The sequence below is a fragment of the Canis aureus genome, chromosome 28 (genome assembly GCF_053574225.1).
Source record: "Canis aureus isolate CA01 chromosome 28, VMU_Caureus_v.1.0, whole genome shotgun sequence".
Taxonomy (NCBI): Eukaryota; Metazoa; Chordata; class Mammalia; order Carnivora; family Canidae; genus Canis; species Canis aureus.
In genome coordinates, this window is record NC_135638.1 from 14,654,211 (window position 1) to 14,670,226 (window position 16,016).

General features: G+C 45.7%; 1 long non-coding RNA gene across 2 annotated transcripts in view; it reads left to right on the top strand.

The window, feature by feature from the left end:
- Positions 1–10,018, top strand: part of LOC144300451 (uncharacterized) — an 87,382-nt gene extending 77,364 nt beyond the window's left edge. For both annotated transcript variants that reach the window (XR_013367081.1, XR_013367082.1), the window contains one exon: positions 429–10,018. This is a non-coding gene — a long non-coding RNA (uncharacterized LOC144300451). The remainder of the gene's footprint in view (positions 1–428) is intronic.
- Positions 10,019–16,016: the final 5,998 nt, after the last annotated feature.

The following is a 16,016-nucleotide window of genomic DNA, read 5'->3' on the forward strand; positions in this document are numbered from 1 at the left end:
GTGAGCTTTAGGTCAGACATAAGTGTTTCCTGTCAGGCTCATGAAATGCTCAAACAGCTGTAAGGGGGAGCTTGTGGTTTGCACCATGGCAGGCTTCAGCTCAGGGAGGATTAACCCATTGGCTGCAGCAAAGTTACTGGGAGTGGATCTGTTTCAGCCACTGCACATGCTAGAGAGCCATCAGGTCAGTCCGGCTATGGCCACCGAGGGCCTTTGCAAATGGTTCTGGAAGCCTAAAAACAGTGGGTGCCACAATGCACGGAACTCTCATGAATATCAGGCCAAGTCCTAAAAACATTCTACTATTTGCTACTGTGACCAGAGAAAGGAAAAAAAATTGTGTGTGTGTGTGTGTGTGTATGTGTGTAGTAAGTTTGTTAAGTTCTGCAAAATGTTTGGAATCTTGTGAATGACACTCATTTTCCTAGGCTGATCTCATCTTAAACAGCAAAATATGTCTTGGAATCACCTCTTCAGAGCAGGTAAAAATCCTGACCAGGTAGGCAGAGACTGTTTGACAGTCCTGGGGAATATGAATGCAAGAGAACGAGGAGTGAAGCACACTGTTTGTTCAGCAAAACTGAAAAAACATTTGGAAATAGCAAAGTGGAAAAAAGGAAGGACTCAGTCGTAAAGAGATACGGATCCAGAGAACAGACTGGTGGTTTCCAGAGATGAGAGGTTAGGGGAGAGTGGGCAAAAGGGGTTGAAGAGTTAGAAATTTCCAGTTATAAAACAAGTCCTGGGGATATGATGCACAGCATGGGGTCTACAGTTCATAATACTCTACTGTATACTGGAAAATTGCTAAGAGAGTAAATCTTGAAAGTTCTCATCATAAACAAAAAAAAATTGTAACTGTGTGTGCTGATGGATGTCAGCTATACTTATTGTGGGGATCATTTTGCAGTGCATGTAAACACTGAATCACTATGTTGTACACCTGACACACGATGTTTTATGCTAGTTATATCTTCATTCAAAATAGTAATGAGAGCACACCTTGCCCATCGTCTGTTTACTTTAACCAGGCTTCTCAGTAGAAATGCCCTCTACATTATGACCCAGCCCACAATAATGACGAATCACCTACCTACCTACCTACTGAGACAAGAGTTTCATAAAACAATACTTTCCTTACCATGTGCAATGCACTCTGGTGTCTTCCAATATATTCTTTTTCTTTTTAAAAAATGCTGGTGAGGGGCACCTGGGTGGCTCAGTGGGCTAAGCATCTGCCTTTGGCTCAGGTCATGATCTCAAGGTCCTGGGATCCAGCCCAGAGTTGGGCTCTCTGCTCAGCAGGGAGTCTGCTTCTCCCTCTCCCTCTGGGCTTGCATGCAAATAAAATAAAATAAAAAATAAATAAAATAAAATAAAGATTTAAAAATGCCTATGAAGTTCTGTGGCTTTGGGCCATGGCCCCAGGTAGCTTTGGACTGAGTGAATTATATGGTGAACTGGGGTGGAAACTGCATCTGGCAGTGTGGGGGCCCAGAGCCCGTCAGGGCCTAGCGTCTTGCACGGCGCGTTGATGTCCTGTCTCTGTGCTGCTCCAGGCAGGTGTAACCTGTTAACTCTCTTCCAAAACCACGCTGGGTGAGGGATCAGGAGATGGGGTGAGCGGTCACCTCCTGCAAGTCTCTCAGCCTTAATGAGCCTCTGGCATCCCCCCCTATGAAATGGGAAATTCGGCGAAGCTCATTGATTCAGACTCTGTGACAGAATGGAATTTGTTCTAATTTGTTAGGGGTTATTACAATTGCTTCTCTGAGAAATGTGAATTTAATCAAGTGATGTTTTTTGAGTCTTTCCCAGAAAATGTCAGTATCTTTCCATTGTCCATTAAAATGCTGATGGAAGTCACCCCACTCCCAACTGCTGCTCTTAGCTCCCTTTGGTCAGATAGATAATCTGAATCAAAAATAATTTAATTGGAGTGCCATTTTCTTGGTTATTTAGAGAGGCAACACTTGGCCCCAGGCTAGCAGGAAGGAGCCCCTTGCATCTCCTTGCCCGGAAGGGCAGCCTGGAGTCCTGCTAAATGGAAAAATATTCTATTGTCAGTGTGTTATCGGAGAGTGTTGTGCGGAGAAAAATGAATGATTTTACTGTTCGATGTTAGTGTTCTTAAATAAGAGGTGCCCTTTAAGATTCACAAATGAGGACATGGGGGTTCTAGATCCCTCACTTGTCAGGAAGCTTCACCTTGAGGGGACAGTTCCTCTCACTATGGCTCTGGGACCGGGACAGGCATGAGGTCCTTTTAGTCACTGATATAGGTCTAGAGCCTACAAGGGGCTGGCACATTGTAGATGCTTAAAAAGTAGTTATGGGACAAATGACAAGGGACATGCTGGAGGCGACCCTTTCCTGGGAGGCCTCTGCCTTGAAGTTTTTTCTGTCTATGACAAGAGCCAGCAAGTCCACTGTCCTCTTACACTGTGAGTCTCCTCAGAGATGGCATCAGCTTCTCAGGCCCCAGCTGGGTGCATGCGCTGCTGTGCTGTGTAGCAGGTTGGGGGGCGGGTTCTGCTGGATGGGTGGCCAGAGACGGGGTGATCATGTGCTCTGCCCCTTTCGTTCAGGCCCCGGTGTGGATTCTGGCGTAGAATCCCCTGGAGACTCCCAACTAGAAGAGGCACAGAAAACAGGAGAAAGACTCAGCTCCTTGATGGTGCAGCATTCAGCAAAGGCACCCGTTGGGAAGGAAAGCGGGGTGCATGGCACCTCGGTCGTGGCACCGATGAGGTCTTGGAGAAATCCCAAAGAGATTCTGCTCTCAGTTGTTCAGTTATTTGGCTGGTTTTCCTTCTGGTCGGCTCTAAGTACCCAGGGCACCCAGTCACCTATTGCCTTAAAGATAGAGTAACTGCTGGGATTTCTTTTATAGCATTTCCGTACCTCATGGTTTTTTCTTTTTGTTTCTTCCTCCAAAATGCTGGCTATGCTTTGAGAAATTTAGACTTTCTTTAAAACCTTAACATGTTTAGTTGTTTATGTTGGTGGAGACATGATGTTTGCAACATATCTAGGAGACTGGCTGAGATTTCTGTGCACTTGTATCTATAAGATCAGAGACGGCTGCTTGAAGAAAAAGCTCCTGGGGGGGCAGGGCCATGCTTTCCACCTGTGAGATACACGAGGGTTAGCAAGTGCACTCAACAAAGCAGGTGTGGGCAGTAGGATAGACTGAGTGATCTTGCTAAGGGGACAGGGTCCTTATGATGCACGGGAGGCTCATTTACTGCTAGAAATGATGTAATTACAAGGAATCTAAAATGAAACAGTTGTGTGTTTTTAGGGCAAAACAACCATATTGTCTCAACGGGAGAACACAACAAATGAGTTTTCCTGTTTTCTGTGGATTTAGAAAATCCGTAACAAGGCATAAGGTCCAGAAGAGTTTTAACAGAGTATGAGCTCTAAAGAGGATTTCAGTGCCAAACTGTCAATTGTGAAGATAAAAGAGAGTTTTCCCACGGCTATTGTTTGGCATTTTTTTCACCTATTTTTCATCTCGCCATCCCTAAGAGCTTCATGAGTAGCTTTGAACATTTAACGAACGAGGAAACTGGAATAGGAAAAGTTGAGAATTCCAGATTATCACCTGACATTTTCGGAGACTTCAAAATGTTTCCTCTTGTGCGATCTCATTTAATCATCATCATACTCCTAGAAGACGGCGCTCTTATTAACTAGGAGTAGTTTTGTTGAAGTAGCAAAATTGTCAATTGTCAATATTGTCCTGCCCCTGTTCCTAGATCTATATATGCCGTAGCCAAGTGAGGGCTAATTCAAAGCCTTCGTTAGCACACGCCTTTTGCCCCTGAATACCAGGGCGTCCCCCAGGGAGCCAGGCTGGACAGCCTGGAGGGCTCCTTGTGACCAGGCCGAAGCTGCAATGTGACAAGTAGGCCAAGGCTCTTTCTCAGTGCTTGCCAGCAAGCCGCATTTAATTCTCAGCCCTCTGTTTTCCTGCTCTGCTCCAAGGAGAAGATGGTCCAAGAAAATGGGAGATAAGTAAAGGAGAGGAAAACGAGACTCCTTGTAAGCCTAGAGCAGGCCTGGCTCTTCTCACCTCATCAGAGCAGAACAGCTCCCAGCAGCCTCAGTAGCCTGGACCTGTCCTGGTCTCTGGCCATGAGGGCTTTGAAATGTAAAGATCAGCACCCTTTAGAGAGTGAGGTCTTACTATTCAACACTCAGCCCAGGGATGGGTCCTTGATTCCCCCATATCTGCCCTCCTCCTCCTTGGGGAAGAGGCGGGAAGGGCTAAAGGAAGAGAGCCTCCTTGCGGGATAATAATCACTCCTGTACTGCGGCCGCCAGACTGAGACCCAGAAGGTTAAGTCGCATGTCCTACGTCTGCAGCTGGTAAGAGCTAGAACCAGGTGAGAACTGCATCCATTCAAGCCTTCTGTTTGATGTGCATATTGCCGCATGCCTCACTTCCTGCTGGGACTCACACGTCCAGCGGGCCCTACACAACCGGTGGGCCGCTGCCACTCAAGAGCTGCGAAATGCAACCGAGGGAACCGTGAGCATAGCTCCTTCTATGCAGAGGAATTAAAAGCACTGAAATATTGGGGCGCCTGGTGGCTCAGTGGTTGAGCATCTGCTTTCAGCTTGGGTCGTGATCCTGGCACATCGGGCTCCGCGCAGGGAGCCTGCTTCTCCCTCTGCCTGTGTCTCCACCTCTCTCTGTGTGTGTCTCTCGTGAGTAAGTAAATAAATCTTAAAAAAAAAAAGTACTGAAATATGAAGAAAGATTTAAAGGAGCTAAATACATGGAACTGGGCTACTTGATGATTACTGGGGATGTGATTTCAGGCTGCACATTTTTGAAGGATGGAAACATCTGACAGGATGAGCTATGTAGCAGGGGATATGATGAAGGAATGAATAGTACAAAGTCAAAACCAGAAGTTGGATAATGGAATAATATCTAATAACTCTCTCTTCTTTCGCTTCTTTTCATAGGGAGGAAAGGGATAGACTTTGGGGAACTGATGAGCTTAAAAGTGATTTTTCTTTTCTTTTCCTTTCTTTATTTAAGATGTTATTTATTTATTCATGACAGACTCAGAGAGAGAGCCAGAGACATAGGCAGAGGGAGAAGCAGTCTCTATGCCGGAGCCTGTGCGGGACTAGGTCCCAGGACCCTGGGATCACAACCTGAGCCGAAGGCAGATGCTCAACTACTGAGCCACTCAGGGGCCCCAAAAGTTATTTTTCCAACACAAGCATCCATTGCTGTAGAATGAAATAGAACAAATGATGATTTCAACCCCAGATGAATTTCCTAGCGCATTTTAAATAAACTTTGCATCAATGCCTCTTCTTCCATATCATCTCCCCCTATGTCCACTGTCAGAGCTTTAGTTCTTGCTCCATTAAGTCTCACTGGGCCTCCAGCCATCTCTCTTCCTCGAGATTCTCTAACCACTTTACCCTCCACATGGCCACGGCATGACCTTTCTAAACCACTTCCCAGAATAATACTTTAAAACCACATGACCTAATGAAAAGACTTTATGAGTTAGCCCTCTTTCTATTGCAAATAATAAAAAACCTGACTCAAGCTGCTTAAATAAAAAATTTACTCTTTAGGTTCATGTAATGGGAAGGTCCAGAGATGGGAGGACCAGCTATGGGATGGTTTAATCCCGAGGCTCAGTGATGTAATTCAGGACCCGGTATCTTGCGTCTCCCTGCTGTGCCTCCTGTGGTGGGGCCAGCTGCCTTCTGTACTGGTGTGGGCTGGCCTCGGGCTTGCAAGAAGAAGTCAACAGCTTGTAGGAATGCGAACTTCCCTGCCTACTTTCAAAGGGAGAGAGTGCTGTCCTTGGATGCTGGGCAAGAATCCTGAGATTCCCTTGATCGGGTAGGCTTAGGTCACGGGCCCAACCTGGAACTCATCTTTGTGGCCAGGGGAATGGGAAGTGTAGGTTGGCTTAAATAAGTGAGGGACTACCCTGCACATGGGTATTAGGTAAAGCTCACCTGAAATACTTGGGTTGAATAGCATTGGAAGGTTCCAGAACAAATGAGAGACTGAAAAGAAAGGACGGAAAGCTGGGTGTGCCACTAGCTCTCTCCTCCACAATTGAGCTACTCACCATCTATCCCGTTTCAATCCTCACCATAGCTACCTCCTTTTCACCTCCTATACTCAGCCACGTGGGACTATTTGTTGTTCTTGGAATATACCCTGCAATCTCCACCTCTAAGTCTTTATTCATGCTGTCCTTTAATCCAGAATATACACACACACCCCACCAGGATGTTGAAGACCTACTCATCCCTGAAGATTTGGCTCAAAACCCATTTTTCCATGGGTGCTCTTTCGGAGTCCCAGCTAAATAAATATTTTCCTTCCCTATTCTCCAACTTTTCTTCTTCACGTTACCAGCTGTGTGATTCTGGGCAACTTTCCTGACCTGTCTGAGCTTCGGTTTCTTCCTACGTAAAGTGTGGATAACATGAGAGCCTATGTCAAGAGTTGTGCCGATTATTTTTTTTTTTATATTTTATTTATTCTAAGAGACAATCAGAGGGGGGAGGGTAGAGACATAGGCAGAGGGAGAAACAACTCTCTGTAGGGAGCCTGATGCAGGACTTGGTCCCAGGACCCCAGGATCACGACCTGAGCCAGGAGACACTCAACCACTGAGCCACCCAGGTGCCGCAAGAGTTGTGGAGAGTACATAAGTGAAGACATGTCAGCTCTTAGAACATTGCCTGAGTCTTACTGGACTCATCAGCGTGGGTTATTATTTTTATTTTTGCATTTTATATACCAGTGAGCCTTGTGGTAGCCTGACTTTGGGTTTATCTCTTCAATCAATTGTGAGCTGCTAGAGCGTAGGCTGAAACGTATTCACCATTTTATCTTTATTTGATTCATTTAAATATTTTTGAGCACACCGTGTGTCAAATAGTGAGGAACACAAAGCAGGACATGCTCCCTATCTACCCTTTTAAGACAGAGAAGGCACTCCACAAGTGCTTGTAGAGTTGAACAGAAGTTAGGACTGACAGAAATAACTACATTTCCTGGCTTCATGGCCCTGGTGTCTATGGGTGAACATCCAAGTGAGGCCTGACCATACACTGTTCCTAGTCCAAAGGCTGGCAAGAACCATAACTTGGACTAGCTGAGGTTGTGTCATTTGGGGTTACTACAGCAGACAAACTGTGGACGGGAGATAGCACGGATAAGAATATGAGTGAAGTGATGGGACCAGAGGCAGGTGGTCTTGACACCCACTCAGTGCAAGGCCCACAAGATTAGAGACGCTCAGAATGGAGGGTTACTTCCTTTTATGTCTTTTGGGATGGGCCGAGGCATGGTAGTCTTCAAAGTTCGCTCTATGACCAGATGAGGAAGAATCTCCCTGTGCCTGCCATAGCCTCAACCTTCGCTTTGTCTTCAGGCCTATTCAGATTTTACCAAAATTCAGGATTTTGGTAAAAGGAGGCTTCGCAGTAGTTCAGATGAGACGTCAGTGGTGGCCTGAACAGAATCATTATTAGAAATGGGGGTGGGGAAAAAAAAAGAAATGGGGATGGGAGGGTAGTGGGTTTTGAAATATTGAGGAAGGAGAACAGACTGGACTTGATGGTTTGAATGTGCAAAATAGATCAGTGGGGATGATTTCCATCACAAATAATTGACACCCTTCCTCATGCTGGCAAAAACAAAGGAAACGTGTTCTCTCAACAGAAGACTTAAGATGAGGACCCACTGTAGGGTGAATTCAGCAGCCCAACATTCCTTGCCTTTCCACTCTGCCATCCATAGCATTGGCATCCTATCACATCAACTGGTGGCCATGCCCAGTGATGGGTTTTTGTTCATATGGAATGAGAGGGGAAAGTTGGCTTCTCTTTCTGAGAAGTCTGAAACAAGCCTCTTCTGTTTCTTTGGTCTAGATTAACTTAGACCTGCCCACTCACAACCCAAACAATCACTAGCACGGGGATGAGATGATCACCCCAGTGGACTTATAATCATAGGTGTGGGGGGTGAGGTCAGGTGGAATGGATGTTGGGGGGGGCGCCAAAAATGATGAGGTCCAGTAGCCGAGGCCACCAGGTAATGGTAGTGCCATTTACTGATTAAGAGATCTGAGAGGAAGAACTGGTTTGGAGAGAAGATGATGAACTTATTTTTAGACTTGCATCCTCTGTGTGTTCCACGCAAAACAAACTCATGAATTGAAAGGACAAGAAGCCACTGGGTCCCATGAAATGCAGGCATGGGGATTGAAGGCAGGGGCAAAGCAGAAACCAAAGGAAAATTTAGTCCATTGCTTTCCTTTATCTTCATGTCATGGAAGAGTCTAAAGGATGCTTAGGTCACTGGAGAATTTCCGAGGACACGTTGTTAGCCAAGAAGAATACGGGCTCAGGGAGCTTCTACACTCTTTTAGGAGCCTTCCTTTACTGCCAGCCCAGACTCCATCCTAGCTCTGATAGAAGGGTCTTCCCACACTGTAGCCAAACCATGTGTGAACATTTTTTTTTTTGCTTCCAAAGGGGTGTTTGCTTAATTGCTCCTCACTAAATCCTCTCACTGTCATGCTCAAAGCTCAAATGAGACGGCGCACGGCTAAAGTGTTTGTGACATTTATTGTCACCTGGTAATTTTAGGCTTGCTGATTAGTCTTTAATGGGCTTTTTCACTTCCCAAGTGCTGCTTCTGCAAGTATTATGCTACCATGAGGAGGTAGGAATGTCCTGCAGATGGTTGCTCCAAATGCCAGATCTAGCCTATGGTATGTTTGGAATTCACAATTAATTAGTAAAGCATAACTCGAGCGAGATCTTGAGAAGTAGCATAGTGTAGTGGTTAGGAATGTAGACCGTCTGGGTTCAAGTCCCACCTGTACCACTGCAGGCTGTGTGACCCAGTCAATCTTACTGTGTGCTTCAGTTTCCTCATCTTCAAACTGGGGATGATTATGATGATACTTAACAGAATCTACCCCTCAGGCTTTTTAGTAAGTCAATTATATGTGAAATGCTTAGAAAAGCACTTGGTGTATAGGAAATGCTCTTTACTTGCTTGGTTATTGATTTTTTTTTTAAAGTATTCTTTAAAATGTTTAATTTTATACTTTTCTTCCTTTTATGAACATGTTCTCAACCAAATCGTACACTCAGGATTTGATTGAATGTTTCTTTGTGGCATAGTCTTGAGTAACTTGATATGGAATCAAAAGCCCATCCCAGCTGACCTTAGGGCAGCTCAATGCCAAAGCTGTGGTCTCAGGGGCTCTTCATGACTTGGCTCCATCCCGGCCACAGGTGGTCTATTACCTTGTTTAACCGATTACAGCCAATTAAAGGGAAGGGCTTAATTTGCCTTTCTAGCACTTACAATCAGCTAAAATGTTCGACATCACTTCCTGATGCTAAGATCTCCTGCTTCCTCTTTCCCACACAAGAGCAGCAAAAAGAAAAGGGTATTCAAATGGAGGAGTTTTCAAAGTCTAAGTTTTTACCGGATGATCATTTCTCCTTCCTTTTGGCTTTTGACACATTTATAAATCAGTTATGTAATAATCTCTTGCAGCTTTGCCAATCTATTGCAGCTAAATGCAAATCACCTCTTTTAAGGTTGAAGGAATCAGAAAATTTTGCAGAAAAAAAATAGGGAGATAGAAGATATATAGGTTACTTTCCCATTATAAAAGAGTATATGCTTAATATGGAAATTTGGAAAATATATAAAAGTAGGTGGGGAAAAAATCACCAATGGCCCCAACCAGAAACAGCGACTATAAATATTTTAGTATATTTTCTTCCAAGCTTTTATTCTGTGTATAGATTGTGTCTGACATAGTTGTGATCAAAACACAAATACAATGCTGTGTACCAAATTTTGTTTCATTCAACCCTTATAAGTATTTCCCATGTGGCTGTATATTCTTTGTAAAAAATTTATAACAGTTGTATGGCATTTCACTATGTCTGTTTTTCTATTATTAAATACTTCATTTAAAAATTACGTCTAATATTTTCATATTTTCTTCCAGTATTTTTGGTTTCTTATTTATGACTGATTTCAGACAGTAGAATATGTAGATCATAGGGCATAAGCATTTCTAAGGCTCTTGATTTATATTGTCTATTCTAGAATGTCTGTTTCAACTTGACCTTCCCACCAAGAATGGGCAAGGGTGCACTAGCAGAAGATAACAGGGTTTTAGCCTAGTGCCGTCCAAAGGAAGCTGATAGGGTTGCCATCTCCTTTCCTCTTGAGTCCCTTTTAAAAAACTATTGTGATTAAAAAATACAATGAAGTTTATCACCTTCGTCATTTTTTAAGTGTACGGTCCAGTTGTGGGGAGTATGTTCATTATCGTCATGAAATGGATGTCGAGCACTTTTTCATCTTGCAAATCAGAAACTCTATACCCACTAAAAGACAACTCCCCCTTTCTTCTCTCCCACCTCCCACCAGCCTCCAGCAACTGTCATCTACTTTCTGTTTCTATGAATTTGATACTTTACATGCCTCCTGTAAGTGGGATCATACGGTCCTCCAAAGTCCCTTTTGGAATAGCACATCTAGAAACTACTTGCCGAGAAACTGTGAGTGAGTGTGACCTCTGTGAGTGAGAGGCCAACCATGCTGCCTTCCTGTCCCTTATTGCTACGTCGTCCACCCCGGCCCCAAACTATCCCCTTTGAGCTCCGTAGTCATCATAGAACCATCTGCCCCTCAGATGTCACTACTTGGATACTCCCACAGTCACTTCTCACATAACATGGCCAGAACCAAACTCAACACCTCATTCCATTTTAAGCCTCTTCTTTGTCCTCCCGGTTGCCTGTCCCTGGGGAATCCCACCATCGTTCAGCCAGTCGGATAAGACAGAAACTGAAGAGTTGTCTCAGCTCCTCCTAGGTGCTTATGGCAAAGTAACACTGGTCTCCTTCCAGCTCTTCTAAATATCTCTTGAACTCGACCATCTCCTCCGTCCTGTTCCTCATTTCAGTATCTTATTGTGTCAGTCCCTAACCTCTTCTCCCTGCTTCTAGCCTGACTCCCTTTAATCCACAGTCCAAACTACTGCCCAAGTTATATTCCTAAAGAACAAATCTGATTATCCTATTCCCTTGCTTAAAATTTCCATGGTATTTAGGATAAGGTTCGAAGTCCTCAACCAGACTTTTCATGACCCTCACCCCTCCAGCGTATCCATGCCTACCCCTCCAGCCTTGTGCACACCTGTTTGCAGAGCACCTCATTCTCTGTCAAGACCCCTGGGTCTTTTGCACGTGTTGTTACCTCTTTTGGGAATGCCTTTTTCTGCCTTCTTCTCTTGGCCATGTGTTATTCACCATTTAAGTGTCAGATGAGTCATCCCTTCTCCAGGAAGGCTTCCCAAATTCCCCAGCCTGGATCTGGTGCCCCTCCTCTGGCCCTCACAGTCCCTAATACAGACCTCCACTTCTGAGTCATCCTTAATTACTGGTTTACATACTTATCTGTCTCCTCAACTAGATTTGTAAGCTGCTTAAAGACAGGTTCTGGATGTTTCATCTCTCCATCTCCAGCCCTAGCCCAATGCCTGGCACATATGAGATGCAAAAAAAAAAAAAAAAAAAAAAAAAAAAAAAACAAAAAAAAAAAACCCTTGCTGAATGCATGTTGAATGAAGTCACCCTTGATCTTATTCCTCCACCACGCTGCCGCTTTCCAAGGAAAGGGCTGAACCTTCTCCCTGTTGCTACAGTCTATAAGGTCACACAGGGAGTCCTCATAAAAGGGCAGCTTTCCTCTCATTCACAGGGAAGAAGAATGGATAATATTGTATTTTCAAAGTGGAGACTTCCATGTGAGAATCAAAGCATTACTATATCTTGTAACCCAGTGAAGAGCCAAGAAACATAGAAAGTCCTTTTCTTTTAATTGAGCCCATGTGTTTTGTCCAGCCTCCCCCTGTCCTCTGCCAGTGGTCTCCAACACCTCCCCGCACCCCTTCTAACAGCTCAGTACCCAAGCGCAAAAAACTCAAGAGGTTTCAGTCCAAGGACAGGTTACTGGCTCCAAAGTCATGACTCAACTATATTTCCCCCCTCTTTCCAACTGTACACGGATGCAAGTGCTGGTTTTATTCAGTGGGGACACTTTTAAAATTATTATTATTAAATCAACACTGAAATACCTTTCGTCCAGTATCCCTTTCTGGCAAAGACTCTCTGAACAAAACTGTGAAAGTGATTCTGTAACGCATTTCTTAATCAGGTTAGAAGTCTAAGGAGAATTTCTCCTTCAATCCTTGGTCCACGACTCCCGCCCTTGGTACCCCCCCCCCCCTTGGGTTGCCATTGCAATTCAGCGGCATCTGCTCCACAATCAGCGTTTCTTCCCCTTGCCTTCCCACTCCCGCCCTCCCGGGAGGCAGAGGAGGCGGCGGGGAGAGAAAGAGCCCCAGTACTGTTCAGCGGCCCGGCTCCCTACAGGAAGTGATCTTTCTGCTCTGAGGCCAGCCACACGCCTCCCAGCCAGCCAGCGGCTCTAACTAATTAGCACACGTGATGGGAATTGGAAACAAAGTCGCCAACAATAGGAGCGTGGGAACCAGGACCGCGGCGCAATTACAGCTCCCCTCCCCCGCTGCCCGCCCAGCCCGGCGGCGCGAGGCGCGGGGTCCGCCCCGGGGGGGGGGGGGGGCGGGGCCTGCGGGGTCCCCGGCGTCCCTCCCGGGATTCTGGGGCGTCCGCACACGGTAGGGGGAGTCTCAGCTCTTGCCGGGTCACGGGGCCGGTCAGTTACCCTTTGTTGGGGGAAGAGGGAGGGAAGAAAGAGGCCACTGGAGAGCCTCCCTGCGGCAGCTTAGGGCCGCGCCGACCTCTAAGGGGAGGGGGCGCCCCGGGGTGCCGTCCTGAGTGCCCGCAGCCGCCCCGCCTTTCCCGCCGGTTAGGGTTAGGGTAGGGTTAGGGTTAGGGTAGGGTTAGCGTTAGGGTAGGGTTAGGGTGTGGGTGGTTAGGGTTAGCGTTAGGGTAGGGTTAGGGTGGTTAGGGTAGGGTTAGGGTGTGGGTGGTTAGGGTTAGAGTTAGGGTAGGGTTAGGGTTAGGGTGGTTAGGGTAGGGTTAGGGTTAGGGTGGTTAGGTTTAAGGTTAGGGTAGGGTTAGGGTGTGGGTGGTTAGGGTAGGGTTAGGGTTAGGTTTAAGGTTAGGGTAGGGTTAGGGTGTGGTTGGTTAGGGTTAGGGTTAAGGTTAGGGCTGTTTCAAGGCCCGGCACCTCCAGCTGGTGAGCCGCTCGCCCTGGGAGCTGGCCTCCGGCTCTGCCCGCCTACGCCCGGAGGTTACGTTTAGTGTTAGGGTTAGGGTTGTTAGTGTTACGGTTAGGGTTAGGGTAGGGTTAGGTTTAGGGTGGTTAGGGTTAGGGTTAGGGTGTGGTTAGGGTTAGGATGGTTAGGGTTAGGGCTTTAGGGTTAGGGCTAGGGCTGCTGCAGGGCCCGTACCTCCAGCGGCCGACCCGGCTTCCCGGCGTACTGGCCCCCGTGCTGCCTGCCTGACCCCGGAGGTGTGCTCCCCCGTGTTTTTAGGTACGCCTTGATGGAGATTTGCTTCCGCCTCTCCCTGCACCTGGCATTCCGTGTAATTGCCTTCATGACATAGAATTCACACACCGCACAATTCGCTCATTTAAAGTGGACAGTTGTATGGGTGTCCATATCTGCACCAGAGCCAGTCTGAGAACATTTTCAGGGCCCCGGGGTGGCTCTGTGGGTCTCTCCGTTCAGGTCGAGATTCGGGATCCTGGGACTCAGGCTCAGCCCCTGGTCCGGGCTCCCTGCTCAGTGGAGAGTCGGCTTCTTCCTCTGACCCTCCTCCCTACTGGTGTGCGCACCTCTCTCTCTCTATATCAAACAAATAAGATCTTTAAAAAGAAACAAACATTTCCATTCTCTCAAAAACAAGAAACAGGGGATCCCTGGATGGCTCAGCGGTTTAGCGCCTGCCTTCGGCCCAGGGCATGGTCCTGGAGTCCCGGGATCGAGTCCCACGTCAGGCTCCCTGCCTGGAGCCTGCTTCTCGCTCTGCCTATGTCTCTGCCTCTTTTTCTGTGTCTCTCATGAATAAATAAAGAAAATCTTTAAAAAAACAAACAACAACAACAACAAAAGAAAACAAGAAACAACAGCCCCATCGTTTAGCTTTCACTTCCTCTATATCTATCTCTCCCCTCCTCCCCAGTTCTAAGCAACTCCTAATGCCCATTTTGCCTCCTATAGATTTCCCTATTCTAGACATTTCATCTAAATGGAATCATACCCTGTCCTTTGTGGCTGGTTTTCTTTCGCTTAGCATGTTTTTTAAAGTTCACCTATGCTGTAATACATATAAAGGCTTCCTTTTCCTTGCTGAATAATATTGCGTGAGCTATAAACACGTTTTGTTTATCCATTCACCAGTTGACGCACATTCGAATTGTTCCCACCTTTTAACCATTTGTGAATAATGCTGCTATAAACATTCACATGCAAGTTTTTGTGTGAACATGATTTCATTTCTCTTGGGTGAATACCTGGGTACAGAATTGCTCAGTTATGTGGTCAGTTTGTGTTTAACTTTTAAGGATACTGACAAACAGCTTCCAAATTGGTGGTTAATTCCCAGCCAGTAGTGTATGAGGGTTTTACTTTCTGTAGATCATCCCCAGTACTTGCTATTGTCTTTTTTATTACAGCCACTTTATTTTTTTAAGATTTTATTTATTTATGCATGATAGACATAGAGAGAGAGAGAGAGAGAGAGAGGCAGAGACACAGGCAGAAGGGGAAGCAAGCTCCATGCCAGGAGCCTGACGCAGGACTCGATCCCGGGACTCCAGGATCATACCCTGGGCCAAAGGCAGGAGCTGAACTGCTGAGCCACCCAGGGATCCCCACCACTTTATTTTTAAAAAAGATTTTATTTATTCATCACACACACACACACACACACACACACACACACGAGACATAGGCAAAGGGAGAAGCAGGCTCCATACAGGGAGCCTGATGTGGGACTCGATCTTGGGACTCCAGGATCACACCCTGGGCGGAATGCAGACTCTGAACCGCTGAACCACCCAAGTGTCCCTATTACCGCCATTTTAATTGGTATGAAGTGGCTTCTCAGCCTTTCCTGTGCCAAATTTCTAAAGTCTTTCTGGGTGTTAAGTGTGGACCTTGCATAGTATATCCTAGAAGGGTCCTGAGTGGTAGCTTAGTGAATCAGCTGCTAAAACACAATAGATATTACTGTTTCCAGTGGAAGCTGAAGTAGAAAGTAATTATTTACAAACAGGTATCTGATATCATAAGGCTGGCCAAGAAAGCTCTGCTTAACAGTTGACTCCATCTGCTACTTCTCCATCCACACCCCCACCCCATTTACAAATCTTAGCTTCTACTGTCTGTAACAGACAAGCTATTCTCATACTATATGATTAAGAATGACCCTGTATATCCAAAAACTTCAACTGGCAATAAAACGTTATTCTGGTTTGTGTTGTCCAAACCCAAAGTTATTTTCCTGGAGCCAGGGTGTTTGATCAGGTTTCAAGTTTATTTAGATATAAGCATGAATTCTCATTTATAGGAAACTGCTTTTATAATAACAGTTATAATGTTTCTGTTTACATGACTAGCTACAGATCACCAAAGGGGTGGGTTACCATGTTACATTAAAAAAAATTCAGAAAAAAAAAATTCAGACAGTAGGTTGTATTTATAGCAACCAATGGCGGGGGGGGGGGGGGCGGGGAGGGAATCCCTTCCTGGCTTAACCTAGTTATTTCTCAAATTCAGAAATGACTGTCATAATCTTCCATTTATTTCAATGTAGTATTTTTCTTAAGCAAAGATACAGGCTGCGTATAGTGATTACAGCAGGAATATGTTTTAGTTGGAAGAGGTCATATTTACCCAGATGAGCAGCAAGCGTTGCAGGTGACAGACACATACACTGGTACATCCTCACCTTTGCTTGGTTTAGCAGTGATT